The sequence below is a fragment of the Notamacropus eugenii genome, chromosome 6 (assembly GCF_028372415.1).
Source record: "Notamacropus eugenii isolate mMacEug1 chromosome 6, mMacEug1.pri_v2, whole genome shotgun sequence".
In the NCBI taxonomy this organism is placed as follows: Eukaryota; Metazoa; Chordata; class Mammalia; order Diprotodontia; family Macropodidae; genus Notamacropus; species Notamacropus eugenii.
In genome coordinates, this window is record NC_092877.1 from 374593982 (window position 1) to 374599981 (window position 6000).

The window sequence follows — 6000 nt, forward strand, 5'->3', positions numbered from 1 at the left end:
GGGGCGCTCGGCACTCACCTGCTGCCGGCAAACACCTGGCCGAGCCGGCGCCGCCACGTGCAGAGATGAGTCCGGAAGAGCGGAGTACCGGAAAGGAGAGCAATCAGCGACGCCGACGCGATTGGTGGAATGACAGAAATATGCAAATGAGCCTCCATGCTTTGTGAGGGCATATGAAGCCACCGAAGGGAACCTGGGAAACTCAGCAGGAAGTTCGACATCGTGCGTTCAACAGACTTCCGGCCCAGCGCCCGTCTAAGGGCCTTACCTTGGACAGTACGTTCAATGCTACGGGAGTAAACCGGGAATGTGGCGCCCGCGCCCGCGCCCGCACACGCACGTACACTCACGCGCACAGCGCACGCACGTACACTCACGCGCACAGCGCACCCACGTACACTCACGCGCACAGCGCACGCACGTACACACGCGCACAGCACTCGCACGCACACACTCAGAGCGCCCGCGCACGCACAGCGCATGCGCACCACGTTCCCTCTGCTTTATTAACCCTTTCTAAAGTCTCCATCAACCCAACCCAGGTCGCGGGCTTCTTCATCGCGTCTTCCTCTTTACAGTCAGAAGAACCTTTGATCCTGCACATTTAGATCCACCCCTTGGATGATTCTCTGAAGAGAAAAGGTGATGTTTCCTGTTGATGCAGCAGACGCTTCCCAACAAACAATCCAGCGATGAAGCTTCTCCCCGTAAACACTGGAGGCAGGCCGCCCCCCTCCTCCCTTCCTTATCTAACCCTTTGAGGAATGCTAGCCATGGCTTTGTCCTCCCTCTTCAGAGAGGACCACAATGACGTCACCAAGATACAGTGGCTGATCGGACCAAGGGGCGCTGGGAATGCTCTGCCACAGGTGGGGCACAGTCTGTGTGGGTATTTGGGGCGGATACTTCACATTTGCGCATCCTGCGTTTACTTTGTGCTGTCTCAATTCTTCTTCTCTCAAACAGCACAGCACAGCACTCTTTCTGATGTGGGCACACCATGCTGAGCGGTCCTGTGCCAGCATCTCCCATGTTGCACAGTCAAATCCAAAGTTCTTGAGAGAGACCTTGAGAGTGTCCTTTTATCACTTCTTCTGTCCACCATGTGATCGCCTGCCCCATGCAAGTTCTCCATAAAATAGTCTTTTTGGCAAGCGTACATTTTGCATTTGAACAACGTGGCCAGCCCATCAGAGTTGCACTCTGAAGCATAGTTTGAATACTTGGCAGTTCAACTCAAGCAAGGACTTCAGTGTCTGGTACCTTATCCTGCCTGGTGATCCTCAGAATCTTCCTAAGACAGTTCAAATGGAAGTGATTCAGTGTCGTGGCATGGCACTGGTAGACTGTCCATGTTTCGCAAGCATATAACAATGAGGTCAGCACAACAGCTCTGTAGACCTTCAGTTTGGTAGTCAGTCTAATACCTCTTCTCTCCCAAACTTTTCTTTGGAGCCTTCCAAACAGTGAACTAGCTCAGACAATGTGTGCATCAACCTCATTGTCAATGTGTACATTCCTAGAAAGTACACTACCAAGGTAAGTGAACTTATCCACAGCCTTCAAAACTTCTCCATTTGTTGTAACTGATGGTTCCATGTATGGATAGTGTGGTGGCGGCTCATGGAGCACCTGTGTTTTCTTGGTGTTAATTATTAGGCCAAAATTAGCACAGGAAGCAGAGAATTGATCCATATTTTGTTGTACTTCAGCTTCAGAGGCTGCATTGAGTACACAATCATTTGCAAACAGAAAATCATGCACCAATACTCCCTCCACTTTGATCTTGGTTTGTAGCCTTTTCAAATTGAAGAACTTGCCATCAGTAAGGTAGCTGACCTTGATGCAGTGTTCATCCTTGTCAACATGGCTGAAAGCATCATGCTTTTAAAAAGCATGGGAGCAAGCACACAGCCCTGTTTCACTCCATTGGTAACTGAGAAGGCATGAGAGCATTGTTCATTATCCAGAACCTGGGCAAACATGCCATCATGAAATTGACGTAAAATATTGATGAACTTCTTTGAGCAACCAAATTTTGACATAATTTTCCATAAGCCCTCACAACTAACAGTGTCATAGGCCTTGGTCAGATCTACAAACATTGTGTACAGACCTATTCTGCTCCTGGCATTTCTCCTGGAATTGTTGGGCAGCAAACACCGTATCAACTGTTCCTCAGCCCTTTCTGAAGACACACTGGCTGTCATGCATATAATCATCTTCCAGTTGAAGGATCAGCCTATTAAGGAGGACTCTACAAGAACTTTGCCTGCAATGACTAAGAGAGAGAGATCCCCCTGTGATTGTTGTAGGACCATCTATTCCCTTTACCTTATAGAGATGGACAATTGTAGCATCCTTGAACTCCTGGGGATAACCTGCTCTTGCCATATAACTTGGAAAATTTCAGTCAGCTTTTGTATGAGCAATGGTCCCTTTACCTTGCAGATCTCAGCTGGAATAGAATCAGCACCAGGTGCTTTGCCACACAAAAGGAGCCTAATGGACCTCAAAACCTATTCTTCAGTTGGAAGTTCAGCTAAGGAGGGATTGACTTCAACATGAGGTTGAATGCCAGTGGCCTCAGCATTGATTGATGATTGTCTATTGAGAACACTATGGAAGTGTTCAGCCCATCTCTCTAGGATCGTGTCCTTATTACTAATCTATGCCGCTTCATCAGCACTGAGTAGTCGTGAGGCAACATAGGTTTTTGGTCCATAAATAGCTTTCAGGGAATCATAAGAGCCTTTGGATTTTTACTATCAGCATAAAACTGAATTTCATCTGCCTTCTTACTGAACCAGGAATCCTGCATCTCACTAAGCTTTGCTTGTACTTTGTTTTTGATGGAATTAAATGCTACCTTCTTAGAGGTGGATGAACTATCCTGCTAGTAAATCCTATGGAGTTCTCATCTTTCATTTAGCAGCTTCTGAATTTCCCCATCATTTTCATCAAACCAGCCTTGGTGTTTGTGAGTGTTCTGACCCAGATGAGCAAATGCAGTGCTGTACACTAAATCTCTGAACACTACCCACTCCTTTGCTATTGCACTGTTGCCACTGTGTGTTGGCTCAACTTTCCCTCCAAGTTAGCAACAAACTGTTCATGCTCAGAGAAGAGCTCTAATTTGTTGATATTAATTTTTCTGGTACTCATTTTGCCTTGCGGGCGACGCTTCTAATGAATGCAAATATTTAACTTGGAAAGAATAAGTCTATGATCAGTCCAGCAGTCTGCACCACACATTCCTTTGTTACTGTCACATCTTGTCTGTCTCCTCTCCTTACAATCCCATAATCTATTAGATACCAGTGTTTGCTGCGAGGGTGCATCCATGAAGTTTTCTTGCATTTAGGTAAATGGAAGACAGTGTTGGTGATGGGAAGGTCATGCAATGCACAAGTCTTCTGCAGCAAATGACCATTGCTGTTGCTGTTTTCAACTCTATTGCTCCCTAGGACTCCCTGCCAACTCTGGTAGTCTGAGCCTACTCAAGCATTAAAGTCACCCAGAATTACAAGCTTGTCCTCTTTTGGCACATTGACGATAAGGTTCTCTAGGTCTTCATAAAATTTTTCTTTGACTTCATCAGGGTTTGTCATGGTGGGAACACAGGCACTGATGATAGTGGCATGGTATTTTCCTGCAAGTTTTTCCTACTCCTCCCTTCATTATTTAACGTAGTTTTAGGAATGCTACCAATAGCTATAAGACGCAAAAAAATTAAAGACATAAAGAAAGGCAAAAAGGAGAAAACTGTCTCTATCTTTTGATAAAATTATGATTTGCCTAGAAAATGCTAAGGAGTCAGCAAAAAAGCTATTTGAAAATAGCTTCATCAAAAATTGCAGGCTATAAAATAACCAACAAAAATCAATGACATTTATAAATAATAATAATCTCCAATCTAAGAAGCAAAAACTGAAAAGGAAATCCAACACAAAATAAATACAAAATGCACAAAATATTTGAAAGTCAATCTTCCAAAGTTCACTCAATTTTAGTACATTTGTACTAACACACACACGCACACACACACACACACACGATGTATATATTCATTTACAAAACACTCCATAAGGAAAGTGATGAACAATTTAAATAACTGGAAGAATATTCAGTGTTCATAAGTTGAATAATGTAATAAAAATGACCACATTATGAAAATTAATTTACAAATTTAATGCTAATCTACAGATTTGATCAACTAAAAAAGGGATACTTTACAGAGAGATAAAATAATGACAGTTAATCTGTTGAAAAAAAGATCTAGAATAGTAATGGAATAATTTAAAATGTAAGAATGAAAGAGGGAGAGAGCATTTTCAGACCTCAAATTATGTTATAAAACAACATTCACTAAAAATATTTGGCAATGGTTAAAAAATAGAAAAAAGTATGTCAATTATTCTATATGGAACAGAACAGGCTAGAAAAGGAAGAATAAAAATGAATCAAAATAAATCAAAATCACTAACCCAGTGATCAATATACTTGAAAACAAATTACCTAGGAAAGAACTCCCTATTTAATAAGAACTCCTAGGAAAACTGGAAAGCTGTGTGGCAGAAATTAGTCATACTCATATCTTACATCATATTCCACAATAAATTGAAACTGCAAATATGACCTGAATATTAAATACCAGACAAAAATTAAAAGACAAGCAGATCACATATATGTTACAACAACGAATAAGAGATAAATTCTTAACATAACAAGAGCATGGAGACAATTACAAGAGATAAAATAGGTAAGTTTGATTACATGAAATTGAAAACTTTTGCATAATAAAATTAGCCCATCTAGGATAAGACGAAAAATGGACACCTGGGGAAAATCTTTGTATCAGGTAGTCTGATTAAAGTTAGATATACAAGATATGTTAGACAACTAAAAGAATTAAATAAGACCAGAAGCCTCTTAATTAGAACAGTGGTCAAAAGATAACAGACAAGCAATTCCCCAAAGAAGAAATAACAACCAGGTGGGAAGACACTCCAAATCACTTCAGAGAAATGCACATCAAAACAATAGCCAATGTTGGAGCAATTTGGTGAAGTTAGATATGCTAATTCATTGTTGGTGAAGCTATTAATTGGATCAACAATCTCCGAAAGCAGTTTGGAGTTATGCATAAAATAAAATGTTCTTACCTTTTGACTGGAAGATTCTACTGCTAGGAAATGTCCCAAAGTCAGTGAGAAAAAGAAAGGGTCTATCTATATGCATCAAAATATTTATAGCAGCATTTTTGTGCCAGCAAAGAAATAGAAACAAAGTGGATGTCTGCCAGTTGGGGAATATTGCTGTCTCTCTGCAGATGACATATAACTCTTGGTACATAACAGGCACTTAATAAATGTTTACTGACTGACTTTTATGTTTGATTGAAGTATAAAATAAACAAAAAGAATAGTAAAATCTAGATGTGAACATCAATCCTTTTGGAAAGAGAGGGAGGGAAAGGAGAAAGTAAATCCTTCTACATTTCCCTCAATTTGCTTTGTTCTTCCCCAGTTTCTAAAATCATATTTGATAAATTCAGTGTAAATTGTTTGTTGCCCAAATGTGTGGGATACAGTAACCCTTACTCAAATTAAATTCAGAAGCTTCTCAAACTAGAAGGCAAAAAGGAATTTATTGCAATCTCATGAGAAGGGGCACTTCCACAAGACCATGGGTGGTGTCAGCAAGGGAGTGCACCTGAGCAGAGCAGAGTACAGCACTATATAGTCCCTAACATGGAAGCCCACTAGCCTCTCTTTCCATTGGCTGGGAAACCAGACATGCAGTGTAACCACAGGAATCTACCCCAGAAACAAAGAACATGGAAAGGATCATTGCTCACCAATGAGGGTTTTTGTTACCAAATATGGAATTTAAGGGAAGGATGCTGATGTAACATTAAGAGGTGGTGAGGGAGAAGTGAAGGGCGGGGTACACCAGGTTGCCTGACCAGAACTTTGGTGGTTCTCCTCCATCCTGAAG

At 41.4% G+C, this 6000-nt stretch overlaps 1 long non-coding RNA gene across 1 annotated transcript; it reads left to right on the forward strand.

Annotated features, from left to right (window-relative positions):
• The first annotated feature begins 405 nt into the window (after window positions 1–405).
• Window positions 406–5437, forward strand: LOC140510248 (uncharacterized). The gene is made up of 2 exons (XR_011969163.1): window positions 406–1539; window positions 2452–5437. It is a non-coding gene; the product is annotated as an uncharacterized lncRNA (long non-coding RNA).
• Window positions 5438–6000: the final 563 nt, after the last annotated feature.